The sequence below is a fragment of the Salvelinus alpinus genome, chromosome 35 (assembly GCF_045679555.1).
Source record: "Salvelinus alpinus chromosome 35, SLU_Salpinus.1, whole genome shotgun sequence".
In the NCBI taxonomy this organism is placed as follows: Eukaryota; Metazoa; Chordata; class Actinopteri; order Salmoniformes; family Salmonidae; genus Salvelinus; species Salvelinus alpinus.
Window position 1 is genome coordinate 7,911,178 of NC_092120.1, and position 17,948 is coordinate 7,929,125.

The 17,948-nt window shown below is 44.9% G+C and overlaps 1 long non-coding RNA gene across 1 annotated transcript in view; it reads right to left on the reverse strand.

Moving 5' to 3' along the window:
* Window positions 1–3,032: 3,032 nt before the first annotated feature.
* The window catches only part of LOC139564148 (uncharacterized), a 33,490-nt gene continuing 18,574 nt past the window's right edge, over window positions 3,033–17,948 (reverse strand). Inside the window, exons 2-3 of the long non-coding RNA XR_011672703.1 lie at window positions 4,881–5,011; window positions 3,033–3,494 (exon numbers count right to left, since the gene is read on the reverse strand). This is a non-coding gene — a long non-coding RNA (uncharacterized lncRNA). The remainder of the gene's footprint in view (window positions 3,495–4,880; window positions 5,012–17,948) is intronic.

Consider the following 17,948-nt stretch of genomic DNA (forward strand, 5'->3'; position numbering starts at 1 on the left):
CACTAGATTCTCCAGCCACCCTCCCCACCACATTCTCGAGACCCCTCCCCACTAGATGTTCTAGTCCCCTCCCCACAAACCACCCCAACCCCTCCCCACTAGATATTCCAACCCCCTCCCCACTAGATATTCCAACACCTCCCCGCTAGATATTCCAACCCCTCCCCACTAGATATTCCAACCCCTCCCCACTAGATGTTCCAACCCCCTCCCCACTAGATGTTCCAACCCCTCCCCACTAGATGTTCCAACCCCTCCCCACTAGATATTCCAACACCTCCCCACTAGATATTCCAACCCCTCCCCACTAGATATTCCAACCCCCTCCCCACTAGATGTTCCAACACCTCCCCACTAGATATTCCAACCCCTCCCCACTAGATGTTCCAACACCTCCCCACTAGATATTCCAACCCCTCCCCACTAGATATTCCAACCCCTCCCCACTAGATATTCCAACCCCTCCCCACTAGATATTCCAACCCCCTCCCCACTAGATGTTCCAGCCCCCTCCCCACTAGATGTTCTAGTCCCCTCCCCACAAACCACCCCAACCCCTCCCCACTAGATATTCCAACCCCTCCCCACTAGATATTCCAACCCCTCCCCACTAGATATTCCAACACCTCCCCACTAGATATTCCAACCCCTCCCCACTAGATATTCCAACCCCTCCCCACTAGATATTCCAACCCCCTCCCCACTAGATGTTCCAGCCCCCTCCCCACTAGATGTTCTAGCCCCCTCCCCACTAGATGATCCAGCCCCCTCCCCACTAGAACCTCCAGCCCCCTCCCCACTAGATGTTCCACCCCCTCCCCACTAGATGTTCTAGCCCCCTCCCCACTAGATGTTCTAGCCCCCTCCCCACTAGATGTTCTAGCCCCCTCCCCACTAGATGATCCAGCCCCCTCCCCACTAGAACCTCCAGCCCCCTCCCCACTAGATGTTCCACCCCCTCCCCACTAGATGTTCTAGCCCCCTCCCCACTAGATGGTCTAGCCCCCTCCCCACTATATTTCCCAGCCACCTCCCCACTAGATGTTCCAGCCCCCTCCCCACTAGATTCAAACAGCCCCCTCCCCACTAGATTCTCCAGCCCCCTCCCACTAGATGTTCCAACCCCCTCCCCACTAGATTCTCCAGCCACCCTCCCCACCACATTCTCGAGACCCCTCCCACTAGATGTTCCAACCCCCTCCCCACTAGATTCTCCAGCCACCCTCCCCACCACATTCTCGAGACCCCTCCCCACTAGATATTCCAACCCTCCCCACTAGATATTCCAACCCTCCCCACTAGATGTTCCAACCCCTCCCCACTAGATGTTCTAGTCCCCTCCCCACAAACCACCCCAACCCCTCCCCACTAGATGCTCCAACCCCCTCCCCACTAGATATTCCAACCCCCTCCCCAGTAGATATTCCAACACCTCCCCACTAGATATTCCAACCCCTCCCCACTAGATATTCCAACCCCTCCCCACTAGATGTTCCAACCCCCTCCCCACTAGATATTCCAACCCCCTCCCCACTAGATGTTCTAGCCCCCTCCCCACTAGATGATCCAGCCCCCTCCCCACTAGAACCTCCAGCCCCCTCCCCACTAGATGTTCCACCCCCTCCCCACTAGATGTTCTAGCCCCCTCCCCACTAGATGGTCTAGCCCCCTCCCCACTATATTTCCCAGCCCCCTCCCCACTAGATGTTCCAGCCCCCTCCCCACTAGATGGTCTAGCCCCCTCCCCACTATATTTCCCAGCCCCCTCCCCACTAGATTCAAACAGCCCCCTCCCCACTAGATTCTCCAGCCCCCTCCCACTAGATGTTCCAACCCCCTCCCCACTAGATATTCCAACCCTCCCCACTAGATATTCCAACCCTCCCCACTAGATGTTCCAACCCCTCCCCACTAGAACCTCCAGCCCCCTCCCCACTAGATGTTCTAGCTCCCTCCCCACTAGATGTTCTAGCTCCCTCCCCACTAGATGTTCTAGCCCCCTCCCCACTATATTTCCCAGCCACCTCCCCACTAGATTCTCCAGCCCCCTCCCAGTAGATGTTCCAGCCTCCTCCCCACTAGATATCCAGCCCCCTCCACATAGACCTGTATATAGCTTGAATTCTTCTTGCATTTCACTGTACTGTTTTACACCTGCTGTATCCTGTGCATGTGACAAACAAACGTTGAACTTGAAGAGATGCCCCAGCCTTTCCACATTACAGTAGATGCTTTACCCAGCCCCACACTAGATGCTTTATCCAGGCCTGCTCACCAGTCAGCCAGCCCCCTCCCCACTAGATACTCCAGCCCACTCCCCACTAGATGCTCCATCCAGCCGGCCCTTACCCTCCTTGTTAGATGCTCCCTCTAGTTACTGTCTTAATTAACACCTACAGTAGCTACTGCGGCTATAATAATAGAATCACTTTTCTTGTTTCTGGAAATCCGTTTGAAATTACACAGGATTAAGGAAAGTTGGTTGCCAAATTAGTATGTACATCAGTAATTTAATTGCATCTGAGGCTATTAATTAATAAGGTGCCTTCTTAATAGTTAATGTATAATTGCTATTAATTAACCAGCGGTCCTGATAAAGTGTCACCAAAATCAAACAAAAACAATTAGCATCCGGAGGTAAGTGTCTTTTAAAAGGCTCATTATAAAGACTGGAGGTAGTATACAGTAGTAGTTAGAAAGATAACAAACCCAGTGTAGATGTTCATTTGGTGGAAGAAATAATAAACAGTTGACATCCATAAGGGAATTAACATTCATTAATTACGGGGCTAAGCCCATTGTAACATAATAAATATTGTTGAAGATCTGTCCCCTCCAGCAAAGTTGTTTCAGTTCTATTACAAGTGGATTTCTAGCTAGATATAGAATTTCAACAGTTGAAACTTTTTTGGATTATATCATTGTTGTATTTGATTGTTTACAGATGATATCCATTGAATTGGATCCTATGATATTCTATTGGATTCTTGATAATTCCTACTATGAAGAAATAACATCACCCCATAAGTCATATAGTTTATTAATGATTTATAAATAAGCATACTTAACTGGCTATAAACCCTTTACCCTTAGGGTTGAAAAGGGTACCTTAATGTAAAGTGTTGTGGGATCTTGTATAATGTTAAGGAATAAAGTATATAAGGGTACCTTATCATAAAGTGGTATGGAATCTAATGAGTGTTTTTGCAGGACATGGTTGCCTGGACAGGCTCCCTGGGCAGGCTCCCTGGACAGGCTCCCTGGACAGGCTCCCTGGGCAGGCTCCCTGGACAGGCTCCCTGGACAGGCTCCCTGGGCAGGCTCCCTGGGCAGGCTCCCTGTGCAGGCTCCCTGGGCAGGCTCCCTGGGCAGGCTCCCTGGGCAGGTTCCCTGGGCAGGCTCCCTGGGCAGGCTCCCTGTGCAGGCTCCCTGGGCAGGCTTACAGGCTTGCTCTTCTCTTCTCTTCTCTTCCCCTCGTGTAGTAGACTACATTCCTAGACAAATGTAATCATCTCAAGACCTCATGCCTCCGTTTGCAGTGTCACATGGTATAAATACAACAGGTAATAACTTAGACCTCAGTGAACAGCCATGACTAATATTTAAATACACTGCGAGGAAACTAGCAGCTTTCATGTTTGAGTTAATGCCTCCCTAAAGCCTATTCAAGGGAAATAACACCAACACTATTTAGTTGTTAATCTTATCTGGTATAAATCTGTGAGCTATTTGGGGTTTTGCTCTACAGATCTACGCATGAAGCCGTGTTCATAAAAAATGAATGAGGTGGAAGGTTGAGAAACGACAGGCATCTTGAACATGAAACTTTAAACAAGCCAGACTATTATTTGCAGAGCAATATTAGCGTGAATACAAATGACACCACAACCTCAATTTTCTGCTCTGTGAGAGGAGTGGTGCAAACCGCCAGTTAAGTGTTATTCTACAGCAAGTGCTTGTTTGGTCTCAGTTTCAGCCGTATCACAATGTCAACAATCATGCTGTCTAGTGTTGGACGGGGTAAAATAATATTTGGTCTACCATCCAGGAGAAAAATAATGCAGTAAAAAACCTTTATTCCACGAATGATGTTTTACAATAGAAATGTTCACCCCAAGCAGCTGTTGCCTTACTTTACATTAAGTACATCAGGAACAATAGTGTAGGCTACAGTACAGTACAGTAGGCAGACACTTGCTCCCTATCAACCCTCTAATAAAACTAGACTGGTATGCCAGACTGAATGCCAAGTGAAACAATGGTGAGCATAGCATTCAGTCAGGTTTAACCAGGCTAAAATTAAACATCCCACTGAAAACTATTAAAGTGTACCATTCATTCAGTACAGCCTTTCAGGTAAAAAGAACCACTCCATTCAGTCTTAATTCCCTCTGTTTTCCCTGTAGCCTTCTACCTTCTTTCCACAGAGAGACAAGCAGGCAGGGATGTGTTATGTTATGGGACCTCGGGGAGCACTGGGGTATTTTACTCAGGCAGTGACTGAGTCGGCCCGTTGGGAATACAGTAGAATCTGTGTGAGTATGTAACTCATTAGTTCAGTTATGTAATTTGGTAGCAGTGATAATCCTTGAGGACCGGCAAGTTAATGCATCTCAGCAACAAGAGACAAAGTCATCAACAAGCAGACAAGTAGCTACAGTACAGCACAAGCTGTTAATTGTTCAGCCCCATATAGTGTATGTTAATGTCATGACTGTTCCTCTATGGCATTTAGAGAGAGGAGCGTACTATATTTAACAAAATACTGTAGCATCCACTTTGGTCAGTGGCAATATATGTTGATGATGTTATTAATAGCTTGATTGATATTTTAGTTAAACAATAAAGACAAGGATATATTCTACTGTAGCCCTACCAACCTGAATTCATGAGCTGAAGCTATGAGGAATCACGTTAGGGTCTTGGGGATGGATGACTGGTTCAGAAGGCGACAGGTTCAACCCTTCCACACTTGACCCTCGTCTATGGCCCTCCTCCACTTCAGCCCAACCTGCAGCAGTGAACAGGAAGGGGAGAAAAGGTGTCAGTATCATTCACCGTGACACACGTAGTCCAATAACAACGTACAACATAACAGCAGTTAACCTTTACAACACACTTATTGATCTGTCCTGTGGTTATCAGGCTGCGATCAGAGCTGGCTCAGCTTAGCTCTGCTTCAAGCTCTTTGAATTCACTCAGCAGCAATATCTCAGAGACAATGACATCCAGACGCACTACCAGTTACTCGTTTTCCACGTACGTTCTCCCAAGCTTTCAGTGGAACAATGGACTGATATCTATATCTCTTTCTGGGTTCCATGAGACGGCTAGATGTACAATGAGATATCATCTGAACACAAGAGAGCGAATTGATTAAGAAAAAACGCCTGAACCCCCTTTATGATTTTCACTGATGAGATGAAAGAGTCTCTTCACACATTCAAAACATGTAGAAAGGATTCTCTGATGTATTAAAGAAAAACTGTAAGATACAATTTTACAATTAACTGAATTAGATTTTGTTTTGTCTCTGTTAACCTATTCCCTAAATAAATACAGTAGAGCATGTTAATGACTGTGTTTGTGTGTGTGTGTGTGTGTGTGTGTGTGTGTGTGTGTGTGTGTGTGTGTGTGTGTGTGTGTGTGTGTGTGTGTGTGTGTGTGTGTGTGTGTGTGTGTGTGTGTGTGTGTGTGTGTGTGTGTGTGTGTGTGTGTGTGTGTGTGTTAAAAAGCTCCACAGATGGTCCTCTACCTGTAGCTGTTATGTGTAATGTGGAGGTTGGAGTTGTCCCTCCCTGTAAACCACACAGGAAGTGTAGGAATCTCAGTGGACGTGGAACTTGACATTATAGCTCAAGCTTACATACAGTATGCCATATAGTCAACCTATCAGGCCAGTTTAGACAGTAAGATGACAATGCTATGACTGAACGAGCTACAGCAGATGACAATAATGATGGTGATGATGATGACTATGATGATGAAGAGGAGGATTGGGTTTGGGGGATGGTGGGGGACAAAGGGGAAACAGTCTTCATATTATTTTCTTGTGAGTATACATTTTTTATATCAATATCAAATTATTTCTGGTTAACAATTAAGTACCTTACTGTAATATATTTCCATTAAAATGGGCAAAAATGGCTTTTTAGAAGAAAAAAAAACTATTTGTCAAGCAAGAATTTTGCCAGGACTGTCTGGAAATGGTCTGAGTGTAGAGGGGAAAAACTGAAAACTAGCTGTTATTGCCAGAGAGGGTTGGAACTCCTATTGGTCCATTAATCAGTCTTCAGCATGGTGATGTCACCATGGAAAGCCAAAACTCCCGCCCATTCAAACCTGCTGATTAGAAAGTCCTGTGTAGATTGTATTTTCAACCAGCAACTATCAAGAAAATACGTTATTATAGTGTTAGCGTCATCATCTGCTGTACAATATGATACAAAACACGCGATTTTGACTGCACTGGGCCTTTAAGAAATCAAATCTATTTCTCCTTTCCTTCTGGTCGGCATGGCCCTTCCCTCGTGCTCCATGGCTGAGTGACTCATTGCGAGCTTACAGAACAGGGCTGTTTACAGAACAGGGCTGCTTACAGAACAGGGCTGTTTACAGAACAGGGCTGCTTACAGAACAGGGCTGAGGGCAGCTGAGCTAAAATTCTGGAGGTTCTATCATCCTTCCAGTCCCTCCTCTCTACCTTCTCGTCCTCTGTATCTGCTGCTACAGCCACTTTCTATCACTCTACATTTCAAGCTTCTGCCTCTAACCCAAGGAAACTATTTTCCAGCTCTCTACCCTCCTTAATCCTCCACCCCCTCCCCCTTTAGCCTCCCTCTCTGCGGACGACTTTGTAAACCCCTTGACGACATCCGCACGTCATTCACTCAGCCTATTGAGCCCACTGGTCTCACTCACACAGAACTACCCTACGCCTTGACCTCTTTCTTCTATCTCTCTCCAGATGAAATCCTGTGACTAGAGAGGTCCAGACAACCTTCCCGCTCGACCCCATCCCCTCCTCCCTGACCACTGGCTGCATCCCTTTTGACTTATAAATGGCCCGAGTCGCTCCCCTCCTTAAGAAACCAACACTCGACTCCTCTGAAGTCAAAAACTACGGCCCGGTATCCCTTCTTTCTTTTCTCTCCAAAACACTTGAGCGGGCTGTCTCTGACCAACTCTCTCGCTATCGCTCTCAGAATGATCTTCTTGACTCTAACCAGTCAGGCTTCAAGACGCGTCACTCAACCGAGACTGCTCTTCTCGGTGCCACGGGACTCTCCGCACAGCCACAGCTGACTCTCTATCCTCTGCTATCATCCTCCTAGATCTATCCACTGCCTTCAACACTTGAATCAAATCAAATCAAATGGTATATGTCACATGCGCTGAATACAACAGGTTACGTGAAATGCTTACTTACAAGCCCTTAATCCATGTGAGATCCTCCTCTCCACGGGGCTGGGCATCTCAGGCTCTGCACACTCTTGGATTGCATCCTACCTGGCAGGTGACGTGGAGAGGATCTGTGTCTGCACCACGTACTCTCACTACTGGTGTCCCCCAGGGTTCGGTTCTAGGCCCTCTCCTCTTCTCTCTATACACCAAGTCACTCAGTTCCATCATATCCTCACATGGTCTCTCCTATCATTGCTATGCGGATGACACTCTACTTTTCTCTTTACCCCCTTCTGACACCCAGGAGGTGACACACATCTCTGGGTGCCTGTCAGATATCTCAACTTGGATGTCGGCCCACCATCTCAAGCTCAACCTCGACAAGACGGAGCTGCTCTTCCTCCTGGGAAAAGCCTGCCCGCTCCAAGACCTTTCCATCACGGTTGACAACTCCACCATGTCCCCTAGTGCAGAGTGCAAAAAACCTTGGCGAGATCCTGGACAACACCCTGTCATTCGCTGCAAACATCAAAGCAGTGACTCGCTCCTGCAGGTTCATGCTCTACACCATCTGTAGAGTACAACCCTACCTCACACAGGAAGCGGCACAGGTCCTAATCGAGGCAATTTTCATCTCCCGTCTGGACTGCAACTCTCTGTTGGCTGGGCTCCCCGCTTGTGCCATTAAACCCCTGTAACTTATCCAGAACGCTGCAGCCCGCCTGGTGTTCAAACTTCCTAAGTTCTCTCATCTCACCCCACTCTTCTGTACACTCCACTGGCTTCCAGTCAAAGCTCGAATCCACTACAAGACCATGGTACTTGTCTACGAAGCAGCAAGAGGAACTGCCCCTCCCTACCGTCAGGCTATGCTCAAACCCTACACCCAACCTGAGCACTCCGTTCTGCCACCTCTGGTCTCTTGGCCCTCCCACCCCTATGGGAGGAGAGCCCAGTCCAAGGTCTTCTCTGTCTTGGCACCCAGCTTCCCCCTGAATCTAGGACAGCAGAGTCCCTGTCACAAACATCTGAAACCCTACCTCTTCAAAGAGTAGCTTCAATAATCCCCCCCCCCCCCTTTGTGAACTACTGTACCACTCAGACTTGACTTTTTCCCCTTTACTACCTCTGACTTTGCCTCTTACTACCTCTGACTTTGCCTCTTACTACCTCTGACTTTGCCTCTTACTACCTCTGACTTTGCCTCTTACTACCTCTGACTTTGCCTCTTACTACCTCTGACTTTGCCTCTTACTACCTCTGACTTTGCCTCTTACTACCTCTGACTTTGCCTCTTACTACCTCTGACTTTGCCTCTTACTACCTCTGACTTTGCTGATAGCTACTTTAGGACAAATGTACCTACTATGACTGTATGTGGTTGTCCCATCTAGCTATCTTAAGGTGAATGCACTAACAAAGTCGCTTTGGATAGGAGTGTCTGCTAAATGACTATAATGTAAATGTAAATTATTGTAAAAGGGGGAATGAAACCCAGGATGGCTCATTACAGTGTAACAATGATAGAAGCAAAAACCAGAGTTATCAAATGCGCTGTGGCCTACATGCTGATAATAGATATGTGTGTAGTGTCTAGGGAAATACCATTTGAATATAACTTTTAACTGGATATCTCGAAGCTGAAAATTAAACATCCATTCTAATTGAATACCTGGCCCAAATTGCACCGACACCCACACCATTATAAATCATCAGGAATCCCTTTTACAATACTGCCTCTCTCCTAACCTGCATTACAAACACAGTGGAAGGCTTTTTAAACCTTTGATAAACGTTAATAAATTACCTGGATTTCTAAATTAATGGCCGGCCGCCTGCCTGACGGAGATATCATTGTGTTTCATGAATATTTTGATTTTGTGATTAGATCAAAATGCTGTGAATTCCTAAACAGCGCCATGCCCAAGCTCTCACTGATCATAAACTCTTCTCTTTAAATAAATATAAATACATTCTATTCCTTGCAAATCTGCTGATATGGAATAATTAGAAATGGGTTTGCCAGTATTTCTTCCCTCCTGTAACATTAGCCTGACTTTAGATCTCAACCCAGTGATCTCCAAGCAGACGGAAAATAAAATGTATGTTTTGTGCAACGACGACTCCCCAAAATGTACCTTGCTGAGTGAGATAATGGATTATATTGTGATGTTAAAGAGGCTTGTATTTACAAAAAGAAACAAAGGCGAGCGGCTCGGTCTCCAGTCCTGGGAGACATTGATTAGACACTTCTTGTCAGTCCTATTCAGCTGCTGTATCGCTGGCATCCCAGCTCATCTGCTTCTAGACATGATAGGGATCAAATAGTTGCTGCTATATTCATTGTCATAGCATTAAGTTGTATGAAATATTAGTGGGGAGGGGGAACTACAATAGACAAACTTTGACTTAATAACACATTCTTGCCATGGCTACATTCCTTCACACTTTACAATGATTTTTTCTCTCTCACACAAGAACAGGCCTATGAAACACACGTGCAAACACATGCGCACACACAAACACAGGTGCACACCAATTTACACAAACACAGCAGGTATGTTAAATCTCAGTGGAACTCACAACATTTTGTGCTGTCCTCTACACCACCATGGGGTTTTGTGCAATGCATTCACTTTTAGTTTAGATTCATGTGTGACTTCAAATATAAGTTAGCTACAGTACACTTTCAAACACGGCAGGAAACTCGTATAGTCTGTGTATGTGTGTGCATATGTGTGTGTGTGCGTGTGTCTGAAAGCATGCATTTGTGTGTGTGTGCGCCTGTGTGTGTGTGTGTGTGTGTGTGTGTGTGTGTGTGTGTGTGTGTGTGTGTGTGTGTGTGTGTGTGTGTGTGTGTGTGTGTGTGTGTGTGTGTGTGTGTGTGTGTGTGTGTGTGTGTGTGTGTGTGTGTGTGTGTGTGTGTGTGTTCCAAGCAGCTGCACTGGGCCCATGGGACAGGCCTGTGTAGATTGGGTCTCTTCAACCAGTAGCTCATTAGTGGGAGTGAAAAGAATCCACACAGATGGCTGTCAACGTTCTAAACAGTCAGCTGTATGAGACATGTCAATTCAGGTTTAACTTCCTTCTGCTCGTTCTTATGACATTGCAGTATTCAAGCGGTATTTGTTTCTCCCCACCAAAACTACAAAAACATGGGCGCTCTGTGACTTCTGAAAATGTGTTGTCTAATGAGCGCTCAGAGTACTGAGCAGGAGTCTGTACTTGGTACTTGTCATTCAGCACCACAAATGACTCGCTCTAACTTGACATGTTTTCAGTGGCACAGATGATGTGTGCGTCTGTTCTGGAAACACTGGGAATAGGACCGCATTTAACTGGAAATAATGACAACCAGTCCAGCAAGGCACCAGTGGGAATCAATTAGATTGTTTACCTGTCCGAGTTGAGATGGAGGCCATGGTACTTTAACAGTGGCTCATCACACAAATACACTAACCTGTACTCTCCATTATGTAATGAACACATCTACATCTGTTACAGTAATTCTATCATGGACATGTGCTCTACCTCTTGAGTCTCTGACCAGTAAAAGGTTTGTGTGCTCAGTGGTAACAAACAGTCATGATGATCTGTGATTTGACTATAATATGACTGTACAAATATACATTATTTTCAATAGCAACCCCAGTAATGCAGGATAGAGGGAGGTTGTAATTTCCTAACAAAATGAGGTGGTTAGGGGATAGCAATGATGTATACTGAATGTGCTTTGGTTAATGTACATCAATGTTGATCGGTTTAATGTTGTTAATTTCTTTTTCATCAGTAACTATAGTAGTCCTGACCTAGTGGTATTGTACTTGACACAGTAAAAGGCTGGGGAGTGTACAGTACTGTAGAGTACGGTAGGGCTCTCCAACCCTGTCCGTGGAGAGCTACCCCTTCTGCTACCCCTAACCCAACCCCAGCTGTAACTGACCTGATTCAGCTTATCAACCAGCTAATAATTAGACCAGGTGTGCTAGATTAGGGTTTAGGAGTGAAAACCTACAGAACAGTAGCTCTGTAGGACAGAGTCTGGGTGAAGAGTTGCACAAGTCAGAGATGCTGTGATACTAACACACCGACTCACCGACACGTAGACCATTATAGCTGACCTAGTTGTGAGGCTGGCAACTTTTCTCTCCTCCGGCCAACTCTAAAAACAACCCACTGGACAGTTTTAGACCCGTCTCCACTGCAGCTCTGTCACTTAGAGAGAGTGCCAATGACAAGACCCTGTTGAAGTCTGTCCTCCATAAACACTGTGTACTTTATGCACCATTGGTGCCCCGGCCCAGTGCTGCCATTTCACTCATCCTTTCCCTAAAATTACTAACTAATCATCCTTCAAATGTTAATATTCCTTTTTTAAATGTGTCTAATTTACCAAACAAAGTATATTCTGTTAGCTGTAACAGCAAAAGTATCCCAGATGTTTTGTGTTGACAAAGCTAGCATGGTCTTGTGTGAGAAAATAACAAGTAAGTATAGCTAGCTAGTATCAGCATGTAAACCAATAGCTGGTTTTCAATTCCGATGCTGTGTTTTAATGTTTAGAAAAGTAAATTATCATTGCTTGCAAAACTTTTTATTTTTTTAACATATACTGATATGCCCCTTAACTTTCATATCAGCAAGAAAGAATCTTTCAAATTCTGTCAATGTGTCCTTGAGCAAATTTTCTCCAGGGTTGCTGTACTACTCTGGCTGACCTTGTAAAACAACACATTTCACTGCACCTATCCGGTGTATGTGACAATAATGTTTATTCATGTATTTTTTATTTTATTCCAAAGGTATGGAATGCAGAATCAAACATGATCTTCTTCCAAGAGAGAAACACACTTCCTGTTTACTGAGGTCACATGACAGGTCAAGCTCACAAAAGAAAGAAACTGCATTTAGAGAATGCCAGCAGGGGTATGGTAAATGAATACTGGTAAATTAATACTCATGTAACAGAACATCACTGTTATGCCATTTTGAAGTGGACACAATATACTGTACAACTGCTTAGTTTCACACCAAACAAAAATATACTATAGCCTACGATGCACTATACATAAACAATGTGCCAAGCATACCAAATTCCACTGACCTCACTATCTATGAGCAAATGAAGGAGGTGTCCTACAATGTTAAGAAGAAGCATGATCTTACTGTATATTTCCTCTTTGGGTTCCACTGAGTTGGTAAGCTGTGCACAAACCTGTGTGAAGTAGCTCTCGTTTAATCAGTTACTGTAAATGACAGTCAATGATTCTGTTGAAACACACTGGGATTCATGTCCAGGCAAAACAGAAATCATATGGGGGTTTTGTGTGCTCGTTTTTCTTTTTAGTCATTGTATGGCTCTTTCTCTTGCTGCACGCATCGCTCCTTAAGATGATTTGGAATTAGTGGGCTTTTCATTGGGCTGTATATTATGTAGCTTGGTGGGGCTCCGTTAGCTTGTATCAAAGGGGACTGCAGCCTGCGTGGAGCAGTACAACACTGGGTCACAGGCTGTTTCAGCAAATTAACAACAAATCCTCCCGCCTGCCCGGCCACTTCCAGAACCAGCAGCCAATGCAAACCAACTAATTAAAAGATGAATGGAGGATATCCTCCTAGCCTAGCGGTTTGTGTTGACGGTTTGTGAATAGTAAGTAAGTGACATTGGAGGGGGAAATGTATTTTGTTTAGATGAGCCTCGTCTGTTGACCATCACCTCACACAGTATAGATTTGACTTGAAGATGTCGTACAGGGCAGAGGGGATACCCAAACATGATCTAGTGTGGGGGAGTGGAAACAGAAAGGGGTTACACTGTTGCCCCATGGAAGAAGAACTGAGGGCCCTCCCCTTCCCCCATCTACCACCAGTAGTCCAGCTCTCCTCCCAGAGAGCATCATGGGAGTATGGAGCTCAGACTCTAGGATTAGTCAAGGCTCCATTTTGAGATGCAGATAATATTCTGTTACCTAGACCCCCTCCCCTGTAATGTTCTGTACAAGAACTCCCCAACCCTATCCGCCATAGGCTTCAGTCTCTATGCACTCGCTCCACCACTTCATTATAAAAAGAGAGCTACCAAAAATGTATATTTTGTATTTCATCAAACTGTTGTTGTATTTTGTGGTGGTTATATTTCTTCTATTCTATTCGTTGAGGATAACTAGGTCAAGTCAAATCTGCAGCAGCTCCTACTGTCTGACTGTCTGTGGCTCGTTGCTCTGCGGTCGGTCTGACAGTAACATGGAACCGCCACAGGGCTGTTTGAATATGCCCCCTGGCCATTCCCTCTCACGCTGTTTAAATGACTTAAGTGGGTGGTAGTGCCATGGGTTCCCCTGGTCTACTCAAAACTGCACATGCTTCTGGCCTTGTACTGCAATAGTGTGAAATTGCTGTGCAGTATTTTGTTATTCTGAAATAAGTGAAGTTGCAATGAATTTTAATTTTGTTTCACCTGAATAACTTTCTCTCTGTAATAATCAAAGGGGAAATAAGCTTCCTCCTTCTTGGCATGCTGCATATATCTTATTCTGATCGTGGTTCATGTGACAGAGTGTGTGTGTGTGTGTGTGTGTGTGTGTGTGTGTGTGTGTGTGTGTGTGTGTGTGTGTGTGTGTGTGTGTGTGTGTGTGTGTGTGTGTGTGTGTGTGTGTGTGTGTGTGTGTGTGTGTGTGTGTGTGTGTGTGTGTGTGTGTGTGTGTGTGTGTGTGTGTGTGTCTCACCCGCCTCTCATTTTGACTGACAGAACAGAGGAAAACATGTGCAGAAGTCTAGCAGCTGGATTTGCACCTGCAGGCTCCAACACTCACAGCTCCACGTTTCTGTCCCTCAATACCCCCACAAGTTAACACACAATAGAGTTATTCATTAGTGGGTACCATTTATAACAGTATTTTTCTATTGTTAGCACATCATTTGCGACCTATATTTATAGATTACCATCAACACAAATAGTGAGATAAAACCAATGAGAAAACAACATAATTCCACTATTACATTGACCCCAGTCCTTGTAGTGCTGCAGGATTCTAGCCTGTTCATACTCCACTTAGTAACCTCACTATTTGCTCTTACAACACTGTCATTTACAGATACTCGTTCAATTTGAAGTATTCTGGTCTGATTGGCAATAATTCTTCATGAAACAATTAAATGTCTCTGTATGATGGTCAAGTTGGGTTGCATAGGGCTTCAGCTACCACTCTGGCAAAACAAGGCCTGAGCAAATTTCATTTAGAGACTTTTTCTAATTTCTTCCATATACTGGATATTTAAGACACTGAAGTAACTGTTCGGCTCCGAGCATGTAAAAGAACCCATTATCAAAGCTTTAAGATATGATTCAACTGACATTTTCTTAAAAGCCCTAAAAGTGGGAGAAAATAAAAGAAGCTCTCTGAAAGGGAAAAACGACCTACTCCAGATGTTATCAGTACATACTGATGTTTGAAGCAGCTTATTACAGGGCGAGCTAAGAAGACAAGTCCACTGGTGTTGCTACAGATCAGAGGAATGCAAGTCAAATGCACCTGCTAGATCTCACTATCGGTCTCCGTGTGTCAGTCAGTCAGCGTTCGCTGAGGCCCTGTCTGTCGGTGCAGGGGACAACAACCTGCTGATTCTAATAGGCTGCAGGCCAGGCAGAAAAGCACCCTTTACTTGGCTGTCTCTCATCGTCTATATGGACATGATAAAGCCTAAGAAATAGTCTTGTTGTTGTGCTTGTGAATGGAAAGGTTTTTTGACTGTCCTTCCTGTGGAATTTGACATACTAAGTGGACACTTGAAGAGGCATTTCCCTCTGTGTCTGTGACCAACCAGTTCATGAGCTTTGATGCTCTCAGGTTTCAATAGGACTTTTGCATTTCTAATTGAGTGTTGAACTCTTGCTATGTACTATTACAGTCATTGACTTCATGTCACCTCAAATCAACCTTTCTGAGCATGGGGTTCTGAAAGAATAAAGGTCAACAACTCAGAGGAAGTTGGCCAAAGTAGTTTGATGTGTTCCACATCTAGACATCTAGAAGTTAGCGAGGGGAAATCTGGCTAAATTACATTTGGATTTATTTATCTGGCCGTCGTGAGGCGGACTGCCATAATGCAATGAGAAAACAAGCTATATGTTGTCAAAAGATCTGAACTGCGATAAGACCAAGACATTTTGATGAATAGTCTGATCAAGCTGGAGACTGTTCTCTTTTTATCCCTCTCTTGCTCTCTCCCTTTCTCTCTACCTCTCTCACTCTCCCTCTATCCATCTGTCTCCCCCCTCTCTCACTCTTCTTTCCCCCATGACCCCCCTCTCTCTCTCACTCTCTCTCTCTCTCCCCCTCCCCCCTCTCCCTCTCTAACTGGCCTGTGAGTAAACGTTACCAAGCTACTGGGAGCCTCTCATCAGGAGTCTTGTGTGGGGCTGTATCATCATCCCAGTCAGAGGAGGGGGAACCTAAGGAGCAAATCAAATCAAATCGTATTGGTCACATACACATGGTTAGCAGATGTTAATGCGAGTGTAGTGAAATGTTTGTGCTTCTAGTTCCGACCATGCAGTAATATCTAACAAGTAATCTAACAATTTCACAACAACTACCTTATACACACAAGTGTAAAGGAATGAATAAGCATATGTACATATAAATATATGGATGAGTGATGGCCGTGCAGCATAGGCAAGATGCAGTAGATAGTATAGAGTACAGTATATACATATGAGATGAGTAATGTAGGGTATGTAAACATTATATAAAGTGGCATTGTTTAAGTGACTAGTGATACATTTATTATATCAAATGTTTTATTATTAAAATACCAGGCGGTGATACAGCCTGACAGGATGCTCTCGATTGTGCATCTGTAAAAGTTTGTGAGTGTTTTCGGTGACAAGCCAAATTTCTTCAGCCTCCTGAGGTTGAAGAGGCGCTGTTGCGCCTTCTTCACCACGCTGTCTGTGTGGGTGGACCATTTCAGTTTGTCCGTGATGTGTACGCCAAGGAACTTAAAACTTTCCACCTTCTCCACTACTGTCCCGTCGATGTGGATAGGGGGGTGCTCCCTCTGCGGTTTCCTGAAGTCCACGATCACCTCCTTTGTTTTGTTGACATTGAGTGTGAGGTTATTTTCTTGACACCACACTCCGAGGGACCCTCACCTCCTCCCTGTAGGCCGTCTCATCGTTGTTGGCTATCAAGCCTACCACTGTAGTGTCGATGAGCGGCATATCATTGTCCTGGTCAGAGGAGGGGGAAACTAGGGGGAGCAGCATATCATTGTCCTGGTCAGAGGAGGGGGGAACTAGGGGGGAGCAGCATATCATTGTCCTGGTTAGAGGAGGGGGAAACTAGGGGGGAGCAGCATATCATTGTCCTGGTTAGAGGAGGGGGAAACTAGGGGGGAGCAGCATATCATTGTCCTGGTTAGAGGAGGGGGGAACTAGGGGGGAGCAGCATATCATTGTCCTGGTTAGAGGAGGGGGGAACTAGGGGGGAGCAGCATATCATTGTCCTGGTTAGAGGAGGGGGAAACTAGGGGGGAGCAGCATATCATTGTCCCAGTCAGAGGAGGGGGAAACTAGGGAGGAGCAGCATCAAATGAGTAATCAAAAAGAATCAGTGAGCAGCAAAAACATGAAACAAAACTCCTCCCTCGCCAGCCACCATACCACCCCAAAGAGTTTTCCATTCCATCAACTGTGAATCAGGGGGGTAGAAATTAGAAATGTGCGTGGCAGCGATGTGGTACAATGCAGAGTTGTTGCTGGTTTCCACCGCTTCACTCCACACTCTCCTGCTGAGTTAATACATCTGACCTCTGCTTAATTAAAATAACAGACTATCCTCCACTGAGAGAAAAGAGACAATTTGAGAATTATTCCAACTAATCGCTAACTAACATTCTGGAAAACAACAAGAAACCCATCATGAAAGATATATCTATTTTTAGTTATGCAAAGAGGGAGGGAGAGAGGGAGGAACCGTCAGAGAGTTATTCTGGCTAACCTAATAATGAACAAATACACTGTAAAACTCATGAAGGAAAGATCTGTTCTTGCTCTTGTGATGAGATGTTATCAAACACATAGGAAAGAGCTAGTAATGGATTCTAAACCAACTGACAATCATAAGGAACTAATTTAGTAGTATGCATAGGAGCTAGAAGCAGAGCTGCCATGTCTGTCGACGCCATTTTACAAACATATTACTTAAATACAGTTTAACATTCAACAGTATTTCATCATGAGAAATGATCCTCTGTAAGGTTTATAGGTAATTATTGTTGTCACCATGTTCATTATAATGTTACTATTCTTGAGAAAACAACTGAAGGTAAATTGAGAGGGAGAGAACAATGGTCTCACGGCTTGAATTGTTGTTGTTATTTTCTGCCATCTTGAATGCTGGCTGCCGCTGCCATGAGGGCTGTAATACGCCAGTGTTCATGGCGCGTTAAGAGGATATCATTATCGTGTGTTTTAGGGAGTAAGCCGCAGATTTGGTTAAATATGGTCGTTTTTGTTGTTTCCTCTTCTTTTCATGGGTGTG